Below are 21,881 nucleotides of genomic sequence, written 5' to 3'. Positions count from 1 at the left end.
TGAGGGAGCATCAGATGTTTATCTATCTTTTTGATAGCCTATACAGTGACACATAGCGTGCATACATACCGCAATTAAGATTGACATCACATGCAAAAGAAATGTTAACATTTAGTTTACATATGCACAATATTTACACAACACTGCTGTAAATAAATGCTATTGTGCTCCTTATAAGAGGCAGTAACAAAAAAAAGGGTTGAATGGATTTCACTATTCTGCAGAGAAGAATGAGAGATTACTCAGAGAGCTGAAATTGGAACGGTGTGCAGAGAGCACGCTACTTATTGTTCTCTATGTTATTTAAATCTCTGAACAAAAGCGAACGGATCGCCTGGAGCTTTGACTACAGGTGTGTGTAGCTTCTAGTGCAGCTGGTGGAAGAAATTGGACAGGCTTTTTTTTGTTGAGCCTTAAGTTGTAGAAATTGTTGGAGACAGATTCCTCCACAACACAAAGGCAGAACATGAAATGAAGCGTCGGAGTAGAGAGAGTGAAAGCGCTCTGGCCACGGTGGCGAGTAGCTGCATCATCACAAATACATCTTCACAGATTTCTTGTGGGTGGTTTATGTAATTTGTTACTCGACACCGGGGTAGTCAGCACAGCAGTGTATATATCTCCATGCTGTGAGTATTGTGTCGTTTAAATCCTCTAGTTCGGCATACAATGGCTGTAGATTTACCAACACTTTTTGATTTACCATGCATGCAAGGCGTCTGCGGTGCAATTTTGTGCTGATCATATTTTTGTTGTCAAACTCCATTCTTACTGTTCCCAATGGTTTCATTTCAACTGTGCAAGCTTCAGTGCTGGTGATTGAATTCAAAATTGATGTGCAAAAGTATTTTGCCCTCTTTGGAAAGTTGTATTCCGGCTTATCGAGCCGACGCAGCTCATTCTAGCGTTGCACTGCTTTTAGATAGTCATAGAAAACCCCGGAGAGTACGTGTCTTTGTTTAACGTGACCTCATGAAGGAACCTGGTGTGAGGTTTAACAATGGAGGCCCGGGTGATACCACCAACACTGCAAGAGACGGAGAGCGGGTAAAAACCTACCGCGGATCCACAAAGAGTGTGTGCGTTATAGAAACTCCCCCGTGACTCCTCTGGCCTCTCTCGCCAACTCACTTGGGAACTTTATTCTCAAATTCAACAGGACGGCTTCTAATGAACCTGCACCTCAATTTCCAAAGCAAACTAGCATTTTTATGGAACAGTGTGCCACCATTACGAGGAGGTCCTTAAGGGGTTTAGTGGAGTCTGTATTACAGCTTCAGTGGTGCAGTTCATCAATTCCCCAGATCAGCACCGTGTACAGCAGGCTGCTTTAATGGAAAAGAGAAGGTTATTGGGTTATTAGGATCTTTCTTCGACGGTCACTTAGCTGCCATGTTGTTTTCATTAACAATTATGCATTTAACACTGATTTGTACCGTCTACTCACGCAGGGTCCTACATATTTTTTTTCCCAAATAGTTTTTATTGAGTTTTTTGCAGACGTGACAAAGTCATCATATCAAACGAAGAACATGGCAGGGTGTCTGTGACATGAAATAAAAACATAGAAAAAGGACCACCCACCCTCCCCATGTTGGTCTTGGTCTCAGAAAATAAATAAATAAATAGATAGATAAATAAATAAAAAAATAAATAATAATAAAAAAAACATAAAATAATAGATACATTTATTTATATAAAAAGGAAATAATAATAGATAGATAGATTTACATTAAAAATGTAATTATACAAATAATAATTAAAAGACAAAATAAAAAATAAAATAGTAGATAAATACGTTTACATAAAAGGAAATAATAATGATGATTAATACATAAAAATAAAATAATAAATAAATATATTTACATAAAAAATGAAATAATAATAATTAAAAAAATAATAATAGATAAATGTCTTTACAAAAAAAGGAAATAAAATTAAATGAAGCATATCGTTAAGTAAAAATGAAATAGTAATAACAATAGCATTGGTTAGAGGGTCCTACATCCTTTGTCAGAGAGAGGTTTGCTGCCTTTTGCATGACATACTAGATGCTAATAAATGTCTTTTCAATGCATTTGGAAACAGTAATTGAGGCAACAAGAGACAGGAATTGTTCTAGCCCCCCCTCATATCACCAAAATGTAACGCTCCGTTCAGACAAAAGCTTTTGCAGTTGGCAGGGCAACAATTTGAAAGACGAGATGACATGAAATTACAGTCTCGGGCTTTGAAAATATGCAGCAAATATATAATCAAACCTGCTGTATCAAGAATGGACAACACAGTTGTTTTTAGCTACAAAACAATGAATGAGTGCATGAATAAATTATACAAGAGATAAAAGATCGAGCGTAATTCGAGGTTATTTTTTCCCCCACGTTTGTCCCGCAGTATTTTCTCCCAATGAAGCCTAATAGGAACACTTTATTTCTTACATGCTACATACTGCACATCAGTTGATATCGCTAAGCAGTGGAAAGATTGCCACTGTGGAATGTTACCATAGAAATAGGGTTGTTTTAATGATTATAAATCAAGCAGAGACTAGTGTCCTTCTGCTGCAGTGATTTAGATCATCAAAAACAAAGACTGGGGACAAGAATATCTGAACGCTGTGTTTTATTTGTTTTTGCACCTTTAAAAAGATCATGGGAAAAGAGCTAATGGTGTGACAAAACTTTTTCATCTTTCATTAAATCAAGCAAGAGACAGGTTATTATTATTGCTTTAAATTTATGTTTCCCATAGTCCTCTCAAAAACAAGGTTGTCTCCATTATTTATTTAATGTTAAAACTGGCTTATAAATAACTATCAGTGCAAGTTTTGCCCTCACAAATGAGCGAAGATTGTAATAATTTTTCTTTTGTAAGCAATCACACGTCATCCTGGCCGCGGTGAGGTTATGACCATGAAATAAAAAAAAAATCATCAGTACATTTATAAAAATCTCACTGTGGTCCTGCTGCAGCGCCGCAGCCTTTTGCCCAGAAACAAAGAGCGTTGCTGAGCTGATGCAGACATTCATTAAAAATGGTATTTGGCATGATTAATGATACTTGCAATTTGCCGGGAGAAGAACGGGCTCTATTGAGGCTTGGGGAGGGAAATTGCACTGCATTGGGTGAAAGGGTGGGTGGTCCTCATCCTCTCTGTGGAAACCCACTTGCTCTGTCACGTTGTGCTGCAATGCCTCTCAGGGACTGAATCTCGCCAACACAATGACTTGATTTCCTTCGACGAATAGTCTCTTCATTTTTTCTTTTTCTTTTTCTTTTTTTTGGGCCTGATCATTATTTCCTCATTTTGCATTCGTTTCATCAGAGATAATTTATCTCTGCCTGCTTTAATGAAGTGATAATTCCATGATAATTAACGTAATCCTGCACCAAAGCAAATTTGCCTAATGACTGTTGTTTTGATAGTCAGAGTTGGTGCATGGGAGAATGTCCACACTGGGAGCAATCGAGGCTCCGTGCCAGGCGGAGGAAACGGGAGACAGCAGAGTCGGGAGCCAGAGGTCGGAGAAAAAAGTACCAGAGGATTTTTACTTTGTGACCTTAACTTTCTGCGGCGAGGTTGAAGAAGGGGACCCTGGCACTTTTCATTCAGCAGTTCAAATAATGGGGTGCTAATAGGTCAGCTCAGTGAGAGAAAGCCTATTTGGGCTGCCCTCTTATGTCTGACTACAAATATGAATGCCTGGAGATGATGAGCCAGGTGATGGAGGGCTTGGGCCAAGGTATTGTCCCTGACATTTCATTTGTTCACGGGTACCAACTTTGACATTTCATTTGTTTGATGTTTGTTCGACTCACACCCCAGCAAAGTTTAACCTTTTCCAATCCTGATTTAAACATCCATAAATACTCCCTTTGCAGTCAAAATTAACACATTAGCATCGGGTGAGGTGTCGACAATTGATCGTGGCATAAAGATATGCACGCAAAACCCTATATATATATCAGCCATAACATTAAGACCACTGACAGGTGAAGTGAATAACATTGATTATCTTGTTACGATGGCTCCTGGCAGTGGGGGGGATATATTAGACAGCAAGTGAACATTTTGAACTTTGTGTTGGAAGCAGAAAAAATGGGCCAGCGTAAGGATGTGAGTGACTTTGACGAGGGCCAAATTGTGCTGGCTAGACGACTGGGTCAGAGCATCTCTAAAACTGCAGCTCTTGTGGGATCAACTTTCATAACTACGACACTTGTTTTTCCTGTCAGAAATGACATCACAACAGTATTTCTATTCTGTGCAAACATATACAGTATGTAGATGGATATAGATAGAGATGGATAAAGAGAGATGGGACAGTCCGTACTCTAAACATCTTTCAAATGTACCTGCTCTTGAACCTGGCTCTTCACACTACTTTACATGAACGGACAACAATGGAGTTTGAGTGCATAACTCTTATACTAACTCTCATACATATTCACACTTGGCATGAACCTAGAATATAAAACTAGATTCATTCTTGACTTCTTCGGTTAAATGTGGATCGGTTCAATCGGAGTAGACGAAAAAATATCTGCATTTCTGTACCTGCAGGCTAATGGATGAAAGCCCTGATACTCTAGTTGCTTTTGCTCCTCACTATCGAGGTCAACCTGAGAGATTGACCTCTAATGTGGGCTGCATATAGTATTCTCTTGATAACTTGAATATGAAGTTGTCTTGTATGTTCTATAAAGGGGCGCATACTATATGAAGATTCATAAAGATAATGTTTATAGACCAGAGACAAGCATGTCTGGGTTAAAGTTGAGAAGAAGGAGAACGTTGTAAAATCCAGCATTCAGTGAAACTGACAGAAATATATGTATAGTGTTTTGGAACTGCTAGCTAATGAAACGGATTGGGAGTTTTTATTCACCGTAATTTCCGTTAAAATAACAACAAAGCAAAAACACAAAGACAGGCCTGGATTAATGAAGTTTAGTGTCACGGTCCTGGGTTTTGGTTCTAGTTTGTTTCGGTAACGCCTCATTTTATAGCTCTGCAAATGTCATGGTATTTATGTGATAATTAGCAAGTAACCTATTTGAAATTTCATTGGAACTACTGCCAAATTACACCAATATTTACCTCAATGTATCAAAAATTACTTTATTATAAACATTATTTAATAATTACAGGTTACTTGCTAATTATCACCTAATTACCATGAAATTTGCGGGCCTGTAAAATGAAGTGTTACCTTTTGTTTCTTGTTTTATTTTGAAAGTCTCTCTCCTCTTGTGTCATGTTTGGTTTTACCTCCTGTTTTCCTGCCTTTTTTGATTCATCCGTCATTAGTTTTGAATTCATCTCCTGCTCACCAGAGGCCTGTACGATGGTTTATCTGGCTTAACTAACCCTAACAAACGAGATCCCGCTAAACGGTCCTACGACGCTGGTTATCAACTCAGTAAATCAACCCCGGGTTTCTCCATCTGGCTGTGAGCACGTTCACATGAACGGGGCGGTGTTTACAGCATCTGACCAATCACAGACATGGACAAGTCTACTGACTTGCAGGCAGACAGACAGAGCGGCACATTTTACAAAGGAAGAGCAAACTATATTAGACAAAGAACTTAAACTCATAATCCATACTTAAAGTAACACAGTTGAAGCTGCCAAATGCAGGAAGGACAGCTGGCAAAAGAAGAAACTCCCGATGTGTGAATGCGTAAATTAACAGGCTTATTAAATTAAGTAAATTTAGTCGTCTAGATATAAATAGCTTTTAAAAGTGTAATGGATGATTGAATTTCATTTCATTAAGCACATTAACAAAAATGTGGCGTGTTTGACTATTTCAACCTTCTTTCAGCTGCGTCCCCGTCTCCGGCGGTGTGAAACGGACTTGAGCAAGTAAAAAAATAAATATAAAAACATAATTCAAAGCGGTAAACACCCACAGCACAAATCCAGCTGTCCTTCCTGCATTTGTCAGTTTAAACTGGGTTGTTTTTAGTCTGGATTAGGATTCAAACTTCTTCGTATGTGTGTAATATTATCATACGATCCCCGCACCGAGCCCTGATTGGTCCGTAGGTGGTGCTTTTATACGAGTTGAACTCTTATCTGGAACATAACCGGAGCAGGTTAGCTGTTCAGCATCAGTTACTATGGTGATCTACCCCGGTAAAAAGTGATCCACCTTCGTAGGAATGAAAACCCAGAGTTAACCTCGCTAACGCCAAATCCTGCTCCGTAGTACAGGCCTCTATTCTCACTTCCCCAATTAGTCGGTCACTATTTTTACCACCTCAGTTCCTTTGTTCCTGGTCGGTTCGTCTTTCGTCATTCTAGTTTGTTTTGCCTGTTATACCGGCCTGCTTTTTGGACTCTGATTGTAAGCCTTTTGTTTATCAAATCATTGAACTGCACCAGTCTGCCTGTCGTCGGCTGTTTTGCTCTCCAACACGTGACGTTCAGTCAGGAAGACTCTCTTTACGCTCTCATTCATTCAGAAATCTCTCCGTCTCTCGCTCTGCGGCTTCTACTCCATCAGCTGACTACGGGCGTTGACTATTAAGTTAAACCAACCGGCTTCTGCCACGATCACGACCCTCCTCCTCCCCATTCACCTCCAGTCTTCATCACATCCAGCGCCCAAGGTTCCTTCCTCTGAGCTCAAAAGAAATCCACATCCCATCATCCAGATCTTCAGCCAAGTCTTTTTACTTCTTCATGATCACTACCACCACCACTATCACTAGCACCCTAAATACGACTACATCACATTGGGGTACAATCGCCAAAGACTGCATCATGTAATAAATGTATTTGTCCACTCTAAGTGAAGAGTCTCCTGATTTGAAATGGCTTTAAAGTGAAAGTGGCCGTGGAGCCTTCCAGCTGGCCCGATCCATCCACTGGCTCACTCTGGATGTGCATGGGGAAAACTGGCAGCCAACAAATCACCACCATGTCTGTGTGTTTTACATGATTAGGCACATGGAGGGAGCATTAAATCACCCTTACCTTGCTGGACAAACTGACAGCTGAAAGACCCCCCTTTGGCTTCTCTGTGTTTGTTTAGACAGGAAGTGTTTCCATTCCAAAAAATTAAGATGAATTGTCTAAAACAAAAACATGACCATGACCAATGATAATGAATGAACAGCATGTGAAGTCTCAGGCCTCTTAGTGCTGGGTTGATCAGCTGCATTTTCTTTGACACTATCAAATAATTTATTAAAATATATACAGCTTTTATCCATTATACAAATCATTCATCATTATGTGGAAGGGAAGTTAAGAGATAGTCTAGCACTAGGACCCAGGGAGGACTCAGGCAAGGGACAGAGTCTATAAAAGGTAAGCTCACCTGGGCTTTTCTACCTGTATAGAGACACACATGTCCTTTTTTTGGTGTTTGATTTGGTTAAGAGCATGATTTAAATGGTGTAATTGTTGAACCATGACATATTTCTCTTAGCTCATAGTATTAAATTAAAGATGTGTTGAATAATTGTTTTAAAAATGTGTTATTTGTTAGATTCTTTGTGTTTGGTGAGGGACTAAAACTTGGAGTGATTGCTTAAGAAACAAGCAGATCAGAGATGTTTTAAAATAGATTTTAATCCTCTTAAAGCTTCAGTAGGCAGTATATATTGTTGGCATCATTGGGCAAAAATTCCATAATAACCTTTCAGCATATTGTAATTCAAGTGTTCTGAGAGAAAACTAGACTTCTGCTCTTCCTCAGGCTTTAAAAAAATCTAGCCCGTGACGGGAGACTTTGACCAATCACAGGTCATTTCATTGAGAGAGCGTTCCTATTGGCTGATCTTTTTTAATCATATTTGCTCTAATCTTGCCTACTTCAGCTTTAATACTATATTAACATGGTTCTATGTAAACATAGACTCCAGTCACACACATGTTTCCGACTTGGGGAGGAGATTGTGTACTAGTCGAGCAAGGTACATTATTTATTTGTTTCTTGTAAAGTTTATTTTTCTATATTAGTGTTCTTCTGTTTCTTTTCAACGACACTAATATAGAGCCAACCACTGTTCTTTTTTTCCCCAGACGTGTTAGAGTTTAGTGTGCCTTTAACTAATCCATCAGGTTTCCGTTTGAGTCATTCTTGTGGGGCTTTTAGCTGTTTTAGTACGTCTGCTTTATTGTGTGGTTTGAGTCATCTTAGCTTGAGTGTTTTGTAGAACAGTTTCGGTATTCAGCTTTTGGTAAAAAGAAAAAAATGGTAGTTGTGTAGTATAGGGCTGGGCAATATGGACAAAATCTTCTATAGCGATATAGGTAATTATGAATATAGATCATGGCATAGCATGTTTTTTGGTAACTTTACTTAGTACATCTGTGTGAATCACTTGACAAATGAAAAGTATTTTCTCATTTTAAAAGAACTTGAGTGCAAAATGAACGTAAAAGTTTTATGTGAAATTATAGAGAAAATACATAAACAAAGGCCTAGCCTGTATCTCAATAGAAACGATGTAGAAAAAAATATATATGATAGACATTTATTCATAATTTACCTGCATATTTTGCAACAGTTTCCTATTTTATATGCATAATTCTACACCAACCTCCCCGATAGTGCAGTCTAGCCCCACATTGTTTATTTTATTCTGTCTGTTCATTTATTGATTTGGTTTATGTATTAACTCTATCCATCCCTCCTTTATTATGGTCTGCGTTTAGGCCTTTTGTTGAAACTCCCTTGCTTGGAGACAAGTCTTTTATTTCATGCATTGTTAATAAAATATATATATATATATGTGGTATAGGAGTCTCTGGCTCCAGTTTTTTCTGGGTCTTGTGGATCACCTGGTAACAGTTATAAAATGCTTTATTATTGTGTTCTCATGATCATAAATGTATTTATTTAGCTTCATACCTACTACTGCAGATGCTAAGTTAATAGATGAATGTACATTGTGACATTCTGTGAGGAGGTTTGCAGAAGTTTCGTGACCTCCATCACGCTGACACACGCTGACACACGCTGACACACTTATTCTAATGAGACATTTTCAGTTTATATATGCAGCGACAATTTCCGCTATTTATTTTTGAACTAATTTGCACAGTGCCACGTGTAAACAGACAGCAGCAGATGGCCGCTGAGGAGTAAAACATAGAAATGTTAAAGCAATTGGCCCTTGTTGGGAGTGTGCTGGGGAGCTGCATGAACTGGCAAGCGAGGCATAAAGTCGCTGTAGTGAAGCAGTTTTATGAGATTTGGGTCAAAACTGATTATGTTGGTAGATAAGTAGGAAAAATGGGCCCGGGTCAGAAATGGTTATGTTTTACATTTAAGTGTTAAAACTTGATAAACAACAGATGTGACTTTAGAAACTTTCTCAAGTGCTTTAAGTGGTTATAAAGTACAGAACATTGTGAATAGATGAGTGAAGTAAAGATTGACAGATACAAAATTCTCCTCTTATTGACCACGTGAGATTTATTTATCACCTGAAAAAGTCTGCTCTAAAGTAGACAACAAATGCCCTTTGAAAACTCACCTGACTCCCATTTTTGCGAGCGCACAGACAACAGATGAAAGCCATGACAGCCATCACAACAGCCCAAACAACAATGTGTACACTGTATTTTGGCCAAGGTATGATATTTGTGAGCAATTGTCCCTTTAAAGACTTAAAGATTATTTTCAAGAAAGTGTAGCAATTATGCTGTTATGTTATTACCTACGCACCATGGAGCTCACAAATGGCCTTCTGCTCATTGTTGCTGCTCTGGTCACTCGTCCTTCAAGTCCTTCGAATGCTCTGAAGGTACCCCCGGAGGAGGAAGATGGAGTAGAATTACAGCGTGATGTCTGAGGCAAACAAAATTGATGTGTTATTGATGAGATGATTATTTTGCTTCAGCACATTTAGGCTTCTACAGGGGAGCCAACTTGAGCGACGGGACTACTTGTCCCAAAACGGCAATTTGGTTCATTTTGTAAAAACTAGGGCTGTCAATCCATTAACATATTTAATCTCATGATTGTCCATGATTAATCGCAAATTAATCGCACATTTTTTCTGTTCGAAATGTACCTTGAAGGGAGATTTGTCAAGTATTTAATACTCCTATCAACATGGGAGTGGACAAATATGGTTTCTTTACGCAAATGTATGTATATATCTATTATTAGAAATCAATGAACAACACAAAACAATTACAGATATTGTCCAGAAACCCTCACAGGTACTGCATTTAGTATAAAAAAATATGCTCAAATCATAACATGGCAAACTGCAGCCCAACAGGCAACAACAGCTGTCAGTTTGCTGCATTTGATTATCATACATGTTTGTAAAGTGGAGACTCCATAGAACCCATTTTCATTCACATATCTTGAGGTCAGAGGTCAAGGGATCCCTTTGAAAATGGCCATGCCAGTTTTTCCTCACCAAGCTAGTATGACATGTTGGTACCAGTGGATTCATTAGGTTTTCTAGTTTCGTATGCCCGTATCTTCACTCCAGCTTTAGCGTTAAAGAAATTAGTGGCGTTAAGACAAATTTGCATTAAGCAATCCTATAAGATATCTCAAACAAAGAGGTAAAAATGAGACCCTAAATTATGGTTTACATTTTGTATTAACTTGTCATTTGCAAGTATCTTCATCGTTTCATGTGTTAATTGTTAAACAAAAAAAAAGAAGTAATTTCAAAGGAAAAGGAAAATCTATTCAAAAAGGGCTGAACTTAAATAACTAATTAGCAGAATGTTGCTCGTGTCGATTAGTAATTCCACATTAGTGTGACATTGTAAAACAGAATGATTTAATGGTTGTGAAAACTTAGAAGTGTTAGAATTCACAAACCTTATATCATATGATCAATGCATTTAAATCTGCCATGAAGAAACTTCAAACTGATAATAGACCGTTTGCACGTTAAAAATATAATAATTTGACAAAACATTAATGCAGATTAACACATTGTTGCTACTGATAACTGAAAAAAGTAAAGCAATTTTGAGCATTAAAGCATGTAAACATGTTCTATTAGAAACCTAAAATACAATTATGCACCTGAAAATAAGCATGATAGGTCCTCTTTAAGAACATTTGAGGGATCGTTAAAACTTCCGTTTTCTCAGAATACAAAGAAATTTAAAAAGTTAAATCCTTCATTTTATTCCAGAGTTTATTCTAAAGCCCATTCCTCATAGCACCGTCTGTTTATGCATCTTTTCGGTAGTTTGCACACACATAGCCTATACAAAATATGATCCGACTAATTAAGATTGACATCATATACAAATAAAACGTTAACATATTTACATCTGCATAATATTTACACAAGACTGCTGTAAATAACTGCTTTTGTACTCCTGATAAGACGCAGTGACAAAACAAATGGATTTCAGTGTGAAAAGACATGCTGCAGCAAAGCTGATATGAGAAAGCGTTTTTTGAACATTAAAGCGTGTAAAGATGTTCTAGTAGAAACCCCAAAATACAAGTATGCACCTGAAAATAAGCATAATAAGTCCTCTTTAATGATTTGTAAAAACAAAAAAAAACAGTATAAGGAAACCGATAATTGAGAACTGATCTGGTATAGAAATAAAATCTATTACTGCAGTTCATCTCATTTACTGAGGAAACATAATAGAAGGTCTTTCAGACCCTAAAGTCCAGCTGTGGTTAGCTGTGCCGCAGACAATGTTGGAGAGACGGGGTGGTCGCTCATTAAAAACCTCCAATTTGCTGGGAGAAGAATGGCAATGGGCCCAAAAGGCCTCCGCAATGCCGGGGATCTGCTCCCCCTTTCACAGCGGTGTGTGTGGGCGTATCAATTAGGGAGGCTTGTTGGGTTTCTCTCTTCAAAGCACCTAAATAATTCAACCATCGGGGGTCAGATCCTATTAACCAGTGTGACATCAGGTCTACAATGTGGCAGTGTTTATAGAGCTACAAATTATTGGGGAAGCTAAAGAGATACCGGGTTAAGAAAGTGTGACACTGCATGATGCAGCCTTGTCTGACAGTGAAAGGGTATCACTGTTGTAGCTACAAGTATCTGATACTCGCTCTCACCACTAAGGCGGGAGCGGTTTAAATTGGCTCTGCTGATTCTTTAACTGCTTCCATCAAACTAGATTAGGAAGGTGAGCCGGAAGACGGACCCCCGATGGTTAATTGAAGTTTTATTAATGCTGCTGAAATTCAACTGGAAAAAGAGCCGATATGACCGCGGGGCTGTAGTGCCGGGGAGCCTTCCACATTGCTGTGTTTTAAACCAATTATAGGTATTTCCCAGTGTCTTTATCCTTACATAGTTGGCAAAGGAAACCTATTTTCTTTGACCTTGAACGTCCCTTTATGGTTGTCTGCTCGGAGGATACAGGGCAGCTCCCCATGGTGACTCTTCTATGTATTATATAATTAATAATTCAGCAGCTCATTGCTAACAGACAGCAGCCTGGGGGAGAGGGACTGACACATTAGTAGTTCGGGGGCAGTCTCTTCACTCAACCTTGATGAGGTGTTTATAGTTGATTATGTAACAATACTATAGTCAACATTGGCTCTCTTTCTACCTCTGTCAAAATGATTAGACTTTTTCTTGCCTCCGTTTATGCCGTGTACACGTTCAAATCCAGTCCAGCTGCACCTGATTCAACTGTTATCAGCCCATTAAATAGGCGTTATCAGGGTCATTGTGGGTTTAGTAGGGACCTACCGCGCCTATTGTAAAAGGGAAAGCGAAACTTCGAGGCAACACGTTCTAAAACTGCAAGAAATGTTCCTTTTTGAACACAAATAAAACGGCTTCTTTAGTATCAGGCAACAAAACAACAACATGTTGGTTTCCCACGGGATGTGAACCCAATGCGTTCTCATCCCAACTCGTCACATACCAACGCTTTGTCAGATCCCTGGGTGTCACTTTTTGGTCGCAGGTAACAAATACTTAATGTTGTGAATTAACAAAACCACTTACTTAAGTCTAGGCAATAAAACCACTTAATTAGGTTTAGGAAAGAACTCCATGGTTGGGCTTAAAACTACTACGTTTGTACAGTGAAAATGACACTGATCGTTGTGAATAGGGGACATGAACGAACAGCTGATTGTAACGTGACGCACGAGAAATGAACAGCGGTCTCCTGGATGAAAGCCCTGTGTTTGTTGAATTCTCCTCCCGCCAGTCCTGTGTGTCTTTTCGCTCTTTAAACTACATCACCACACTCCTGGTTCACTTTCTCTGAGCATTTACTGTCGCCATGGATGGGTTTACATCGTAGTTAATGGAAAGCCTGGTGCGTATCATACTGGCGCCAGAGGGTGCCTGAAGCTTCGGTATCAAACACGAACGGCCGTGACAAAGCCTCGATATTTCAATGCCCTGGGAATGAGAGCGGGCTGGTGAACCCTGGTCTCCTGGGTGTTTTGTGTCCCATCCATCGCTCCGACATCCACCCTATTTGTAGTTTCACGTTTTCTACAGCGCCTGACTTCCGCTTCTGCTCCTGTCACAATTACTACGGTCGCTAGAGGTCGCTGTTCTTTTATACTTTCTTTTGGTTATCTGCCATGTGAATAGATGATTAAAACCTACTATTGGTTGTAATAGGCCCCTATTGAACCACATCTATGGGGCTTATAGCGACCGATAACGCCTATTTAATAGCCTGACCGTATCTTTCTCTGTCATTAGCAATGAACAAAAAGAATAAATTGCAAAGTAGTTTTGGAGACTTTGAGCTAGAGATGATGTTCACCCCTCATTGAAGTAATTTATCTTCTGAAGTTCACACATGGCTCAGCTTCTTTAAAAAGCCCTGACCAATGCATTTCACTTTTGCTCCCTGAAAAATTCAGGCGCTGACTGTACTGTAGTGTTGAACTAGAGTGCAGAGGCAGTGGGTCTGCACAGTGTGAAACAGAATTACACTGGATGAATGGATGTTTTAGGGAATAATTAGACATTTTGGGAAATACACTTATTCACGTTGCCGAGAGTTAGATGAGAAGGCCAATAGAGGAAGGACGTGTTAAGCTACGCTAACAGTCTTCTGGCTATGGCTTCATAATTAGCCGACAGATAAGAGTGGTATCGTTCTGTTTCTTGTCCAACTAATGAAAATGAATAAGTATTTCCCAAAATGTCAAACTACTCCTTTTAAAGTGTGGAAAGTCCTGTTTTTTTCAGCAGTTAATAGGATCTGTGCCTCTTCTCCAAATGTGTGCTAATAAGTCAGAAAAGAATCAGAAGTGTTTGGAGAGATTCTCAGATCTAATCTGTGTCCTTTTAGCAAGTTCACCGGCAGGAGAAAGGGTGGATGATGTCTCTGGCTGTTTACTAACATCCATGGATGAATTGACACGTCCGCTCGCTGGTGTTACTGGTGTCAAGTAAATTGAAAACAGGCAGTGGTTGCTGTCATAAATGTTACTGTGGTGGTAACTGACACTATTTACTGCCTTCCCTGAGATCAAGGCTGCCCATGCACACACACAGTTTTGTCAATTTGCTTCACTCTGCGCCAGTGGGCTCCACAAATATATATTTACACTCTCAAAACTTCTTGTAGCGTGCGTGCAGCATGGTACTGGGAATTAGAACATGGACATGTTTAAGTTTTCCAAGTGATTAAGAGTTGGCAAGTTTTTCCATATGTGTCTGGTGATTTGATTAGGGGCACCGTGTGCCCTGATCCCCTGTAGACAGGGAAATAAGGTGTCAACAGCACTTTGCATATTGATAGAGCGTGCCTTCCTGCAGGATTGGACCCTCCCGAATAGACCCTATTAAGCACACCCAGAAATCGGCGGTAACAGCCTTTAGACTGACGACCCCCTTCTGCTGCTGCAGCTTCCAGTCTGGATGACATTAATATTCATTTTCTTGGTTTTTAACGAAGCAGGCAACAGGCATGGGGTGCCCTGGGAGCACTGCGTTTAGCATCAATGGAGATACAGTCAAACAACCAAACACAGAGGGAGGAAGTTGGCTGTCTCCTTCCCCTGGGCTCCATATTAATGAGATAACGCCACACTGCAGCCAATTACAGCCACTCCCAGACAGATGCCTTTGGTCCAAGACAACCTCCCACTGTAGACTCAACCCCCACTTCCCCCCCAGTCACCATTCCTTTACATAAGCATACATACATCATTTCCCCCTGACAGAAATCCATACAGGATATACATAATGCATGTTTTTGCAGATACCAACAATGGACTACAAAAGGAAAAACTCAAGTGCTAGAAACCCATAAAGAGAACGTCCCTTTAACCCATATCTAGATCTTATATGTTGAAACATGTATTGTTTGATTCACTTGTCAGTTACCCATTAATTCTCTGACCCGCTCCTGTTCAGGGACATGGGGGGGGTTGAGCTTATTCCAGCCATAGACTGTAAACAAGAAGTGGATGTAGTCACCGTGATGTCACCCATTGGTTTGTGGACTACGGTTTTGAAGCCTCGACTTTGGCATTTTAGCTGTCACCATCTTGGTTTTTGGCCGTTGCCATCTTGTTGCAACCAGAATTGACACGAGTTAGTGGACCTAAGTACAACCAAACACCGAATAAGATATTTTTAGGCGACCAAAAAGATAATAATTAACTTTCATGAACTGAGAACACACTGTGAAAGGGTTAAAGTTCTAAGACAAAAACACGGACAACACCATGATAACGACCTGCCAATCACAAGGTAGCCACGCCCTAAAGCATACCCTGCTTTGTGGTCTATTTGACTCTAAATGGGACCATAATTTACTAAATGAACATCATGCTGTATTGAAGAAGACTTGAAACTAGTGATTGAAACCATAAACTGATGTTTACAATGTTTACTGAGGGAATAAATCAAGTGAGAAGTAGGCTCATTTTCTCAGACCCGGAGGTTGCCCACTGGTTCCAGCACACACTGGGCAAGAGGCAGTGTGAGAGGTCACCTGTATATCACAACCACACAGTTAAATTCACATCTACAGACAATTTCATGGTCTCCAATTTACCTATAACCTTCATTCTGCAGTCTTTGGCTTGTTGGAAACCCACACAGACAGAGAGAGCAGGGGAGCAGGAGAGAGCACACTATCTCAAAACACAAAAAAGACTCTAGCTGGCAGCAGTTGGGTTTGAAAGCGTGACCTTTTTGCCGTGAGATGACCACCCTCGATAGTCAAATACGATTCATCAAAACCTTCCCAACAGAGTACGGTAAGAGTTTGGATCATGGCTTCCAATAAAGATGCCGCTACACAGCCGCCCCGGAATAGAAAACGCCATAAAATGTCAACCTCTAGCACGGCCAGTCTCGCATGACTCCAAATAAGAGTGCTCTTGAAAGTACCTCAGTATTTAAAAGGCCTCGTCTAACCCGTGTGAGACGGCTCATTAATTGTGCATTACAAAGCCGAGGCGGTGGAAATAAGGCTACCTGCCTGGCGTCACAGCAGCGCATATATTGGATGGCGCAACTACATGGTCCTTTGAATAGGCAGGCTTAGTGGTATGGCTGTACTCAGCACAATGGGAGTAAGCAGCTGCTGTTTGCCTACTGAACTCTGAATTGAGACAGAGAGCAATAATCATTGCCCAAGCTCCTTGGAAACAGGACTGCATGGCCTGATGGAATGTACATTTACCCAGAATTGCACTGATGCACAGCTGCTGTAAAATGACTGCATTACTAGAAGTTTCTTTAAATTGCCGTCACTCTCCCTTATTGTTCTTAAACCGATGCTGGCCTAAATGTCACACAGAGCACATATAATGTATCGGACAGGAAACAAAATCATTGTGTTGCTAGCAGCTTTAAATGTTTCAGCCTTTGAGGATGGAAATCAAATTGAACAGCTCTTAGTTTGACAGTGTCACAAATAAACATTACAGGCCTTATACAAGACTTCATGGCAGAACAGCTGTATTGGATCACATCATTTATTTTTTTATATTAATATACATAAATGGTTATTCGCCACTGTATTGGATAGTAGAAGCACCTCATCATTCCAATAAAGATTATACAATAACTATTTTGTTTGCAATCACTAAATACAGCTCTCATAAGGCTCTAACAGCGTCCCACTGGATGAGACCCATGGGATGTGTTTACAGTGGACTCAAGGTCTAAAGTTGGTTTACACAAGGTTTACAATCCGATTTACATTTGGCTGAAATTACTTGCGTTGCCATGGATTCTGTTTATGGTTATTACACTCAATTCCTTAGGTCCTTACAAACCTAGAGCATGGCGTAATTACCTGTGGTTGCACTACAGTAATGATGCAGCATGGAGAGCAGGATTTTTCATTTAGCAAAACACAACTGTTGCTGACTTTGGTTGGACGAATCCTGTTTGAATTGAATTGTTTTGATATACATGTCTCACGTTCTTTGCTCATGTCTTTTCACTGTGCCTACAGTATAACACCCCTAATACTTGAGAGGGCTGAGCTGGATAAACCTCCTTTGAAAAAAAGACTCTGATGGTTCTTACCTAAGAAAGAGGTTCGCCTCGTGGGAAAAGCTTTTTCCGAGTTTTTCAAAGAGATGCAGGATAAAGCTATCATTAGCATCTCCTTGGTATGAGCTGTGACCAAGGATACTGTGCCTCTGAAAACAACACTTCCTGTGACATTCCACTGTTTGATTCTCTGCAGTAACCTTGGCAATTGCCTCAATCACAGGGAATTAATTCCAGTCATGCCACTCCCTCCCCCTCCCCTGAGCTGTATCGGGCCCATGCATCGTACTACTGGCCCTGATTCACCCTGAATACCAGCCAAGCCCAACGATTTTCAGGTCCCCAGGCCCCTATTGCTATCTGTCTGCCTCCACTCTCAAAATGGGCCAGCCTTTTGTCTGCACACACGTTATAGCTGCCAGATTGTGGCAGATTCAGCCCTTTTTTATTCCCATATTCACAGATGATGTCGAAAATGCAAAGCTTAACAATGTTCAGCCCCCATGTGAGACTGTGCATTTCAACTAGGGCTGCAACTGACGCTTATTTTCACTGATGATTAATCTATCGATTATTTTCTCGATTAATCGATAAGATGTTTGGTCTATAAAATGTCAGAAATGAATCGTTGCAGCTCTAATTTCAACCTTAAATTTTACCAGGTAATCCACATGACCAAAATATGTAGAAATTAGGGCTGTCAGCATTGTTACACTTCATTAAAGTGCAACCAATGCAATGTATATAGGACTTCAAGCCGTAGCTAATTTGCAGACCTTGTCCCTGGTTAGGCTTTTAAGAAAAAAATAAAAATACATAATACCACATCATACATAAAATCATATAATACAACATTGTACATTACAATCAATTTACATATGTATGTTCCCAATCAGTAATCAGTGATCACAGGTTTGGTTTGGTTTCAACCAATGCTTAACCTTTTCATTAAACCTTTTCAGGTCAGTTTGTATTTTTTATTTCCGTTGGTAGGGCATTCCAAAAACTGAAAAACATGACTGACCGAAATGTTGTTTTGCGCTGTGCCACTCTGCAGTTACCATTTGTTGATCCCCCATAGTGGCTATTCTATTGGTTTTCGTTTTTGTGTATATGGACAGCTGGGAAGAGATTGTTCACACATTTAAAAATCGATTTGATAAAAGAAAACTTGATCAAAGTATAGTAGTTCATCATATCATATACCAATATCGTGTTTTTTATATGTAATATAGTAACTAGTAGGCTAACTTTAAAGGTCCCATATTGTAAAAAGTGAGATTTTCATGTCTTTTATATCACAAAGTAGGTTTAAGTGCTGTATAATTACTGTGAAAGTATCAAAACACTCAATCCACAGAGAAATACCCACAGCCTGTATTCAGAAACTGTGCTTTTGAAACAAGCTGTCAGGATTTTTGTCCATTTGTGATGTCACAAATGGACAATATTTAGAACATTTCACAGTTTTAAACGCAAGCATTATAAATGTGTCCCAATTTATTTCCTGCTGCAGTGTATGTGAATGACATCAGCTGACGGGAAGTAAACATTTATTCCGTTAGGAACCTTCCTAAGCAAAAAGGACTATTCAAACTCAACCTCACTGCCATTTGAAGCCATAATCAGACATCAGCGGCAAAGATAGTGGTAACTTAAATGTTGCAGCAGACACATTAAGTCCCAACCGCCAGCATCAGTTCTGTCATCAACACCGGAAGTAACGTTCGTGTGTTTTGTTTGGCAGGGCTTGTTATGTGAACTGACAGCTCTTGTGGGGACAGATAAAGCAAAGATGTAGGCCTGCAGTCGGGACCAGCCTGAAGAAGAAGACCACCAGCAGCAGCGCCATGTCATGGATGTTCATGTAAGTTACACGGAGATGGCAGGCGGTTAGGGGAGATTGGATATATTGAAAATGGTGATGGGACAACTCATTTGTTTAAGCCAGGCAATAAGCAAAAATGATTACAATATTTAATCATTAAACCTTACAGAACAGGGCTGAACCAATCTGTGGGACACTGACCTTGAAAGGAAACATCTTCCCTCACCAGTGCTTCCTTTTTCAGACAAACCGTACCAAGAGAATAGTTTATTTAATCACCATCAGGAGGTTTGGCATTGATTGTACATTGCTGTCATTGGCCCAGAACTGACTGACTGCGCTGTCATTGCCGGCTGTGGAGTCCAACCTGGTGTGATCGATCGAATTTGAGGATCAGTTTGCACTCCCAAAGTCAAGGAAGAAGCACTTCTAAAAGGTAAGACCTTATTCCATTAACTATGCGGCGTGTGTGATACAGTTTGGTGGTTAGATGTTTGTTTGTTGTGCAGTGTTTAGAGCTTGTGTTTCTGTTTGGCTTGGCTGCGCTGCCTGTGATGCTTTAATGAACATCAGTTCTGCTTATGGATTCATCTCTATATGACATTGTTTTCATGAGCTGCAGTTTACACTGACACATCAGCCTGTTGTTGTGCTCAGTGGTTGGTGTTACTGCTCTTTGACAGTCTGTTACCTTTTGTTGCTATGAGTGGAGCAGCACGGCTTAAGTGCTGAAGTGGTGGTGGGCTGCAGCAGTCATTCAGATGGGCTATCATATCATACTGTAATTATGCAACTTAACACGAGTTAGGTGTGCACGCTCTTTTTTTTTCTTTCTCTTTTGACATTTATGCCTTTTAGTGTTCTATAAACTATTTCACAGTTGTGAATGTAAACAATCCAAATGTGTCCCAGTGTATTTCCTGTTGCAGTCTATGTGAATGATATCAGCTGACAGGAAGTAAATGTGGACCCAAGCTGTTGCCTAGCAGTTCCTTCCGAAACCTTAGTATGAAACCAATAGTATGTGAGTTGCACATTACTATTTCCGGTGATATATTACAGTATGCAACGCTGGACACTACAGCGGCATAAATATCCCACAATGCAATGCGGTAGTGACAACAATGTTCATAACGGACGTTGACAGACAGCCTTGTATTGTCAATAACGCTTCAATTTAACTGTTAGTATAAGATTTCACTTTGCTAGGCGTAATGTATATTTTCAATTAATTCAGACTTTGATTCTCAAAAAAAGCCATTTTGGTCACATGAGGTTGGTACGGGTTGCCATGGTTACTCATCTCCAACCAGCAAGGTGGCTCTCAGGAAGCGACGACATAAATTGCTGCTCAGTGCGCCCGAAAAGATACATACTACTGTTTACTGACACAAAAGATAGTACACCTATTGGGTATATAGTGCATAGTATGCGATATCGGATGCAGCCAATGTTTGTTAATGCAGTAGCTAACAGGAAGTAAACTTGTCTTTTGACAATAGCCGCCGCTTTGGACCGAAAACGCTTATTATAATTATAATATTTTATTGTTCAACTCAGGCCATTCTGGTAGAATATGATAATAGGATAGAAATAATTTTGTTTTACTTTTGTACTGCACTTTTTAGGCGGACGTTTTACTGGCGGCCGGTAGTCGCTTTCAGTCCAAAATGGCGGAAGCGTAGCTTTGCTGCTGGGCGCTGATGTTGCCATGGAACAACCAATTGACTTTCACTTCTTGGTAATATACGTTCTTTGTCTATAATGTGACTTTAGTATGATTTAAAACATGATGTCATAAGGTATATCTGTACATTGGAAATGGAATGTGGTATTTTTCGTTGCCATGGATACAGTAGATCTGTGTTGCAAACCATCGTAGTACATTTGGGTTAAACTACAGTGTTTTTGTTACCATACGCAATGCATACAGTAAATCTGCAGTGCAAAGATACTCTGTACTCTAAATTCTTATATGTTAATGTGATTAACATTTAGCGTATAAAGGCTTGTTATGTATTTAGGGCCAAACACCAAACTGAAGAATTGCTAGTTGTCCTGACCAGTGGAGGAGGTGGTGCCCGTGTGCCATAGAGTGGAGAAGAGGATTGTACTGCAGTTGGTGTTGGAGAGGCTTATATAAGCATTTTGATACATTGGTCATACTTTGCTCAATAAAAAGTGGACTAAGAGTGCTGAAACAAATGTCAAAATAGTGTGAGAAAGAGAGCGCTGAGGGGGCAAGGACAAACAAAGTGAAAGAGTCGGCTCTAATAATTTAAAGAAATTCTTTCACACACGCATACGGTCACTTGAGGTCGTCGCCATTGTGTTGGAGGTGCAAACACTGGAGGCGGGGAGGGTGCATGATATGCATTGTAGCGGGCAGCGGCGAGGGTGGAGCGTGACATCAGTGTGTTTAAGAAATTGAGTTATTTAAGGACATCTCATAATACATCTGTGAAGCACCTGCAGCCGTTCTCCTCCTTGAGTTTGTTCAGTTTGCCAAGTTTAATTATCCAATCTGACAAGTGTGTAATGCTCTGCAGAAAGCACACAGCTTTATTCTCTCTATTGATCAAAGTTTTCCGCACTGCACTGTAGAAAGTTTAGTGTTATGCCATTA

The 21,881-nt window shown here is 39.9% G+C and overlaps 2 long non-coding RNA genes across 6 annotated transcripts in view; one reads left to right on the top strand and one right to left on the bottom strand.

Moving 5' to 3' along the window:
- Window positions 1-21,881, top strand: part of LOC141774868 (uncharacterized) — a 38,220-nt gene that overhangs the window by 9,812 nt on the left and 6,527 nt on the right. For all 4 annotated transcript variants that reach the window (XR_012595486.1, XR_012595487.1, XR_012595488.1 and 1 more), the window contains 2 exons: window positions 19,175-19,294; window positions 19,581-19,691. This is a non-coding gene — a long non-coding RNA (uncharacterized LOC141774868). The remainder of the gene's footprint in view (window positions 1-19,174; window positions 19,295-19,580; window positions 19,692-21,881) is intronic.
- Window positions 1,002-21,007, bottom strand: LOC141774870 (uncharacterized). 2 transcript variants are annotated; one of them, XR_012595490.1, is made up of 3 exons: window positions 20,864-21,007; window positions 9,693-9,815; window positions 1,002-1,328 (listed from the first exon to the last, which is right to left on the bottom strand). It is a non-coding gene; the product is annotated as an uncharacterized LOC141774870 (long non-coding RNA). The 2 variants fall into 2 exon arrangements; XR_012595489.1 differs by lacking the exon at window positions 20,864-21,007 and adding an exon at window positions 17,461-17,587.

The sequence above is a fragment of the Sebastes fasciatus genome, chromosome 10 (genome assembly GCF_043250625.1).
Source record: "Sebastes fasciatus isolate fSebFas1 chromosome 10, fSebFas1.pri, whole genome shotgun sequence".
NCBI classification, from domain to species: Eukaryota; Metazoa; Chordata; class Actinopteri; order Perciformes; family Sebastidae; genus Sebastes; species Sebastes fasciatus.
Note: the sequence above shows the minus strand (reverse complement) of the source record. Positions and strands in the feature narration are given on the sequence as shown.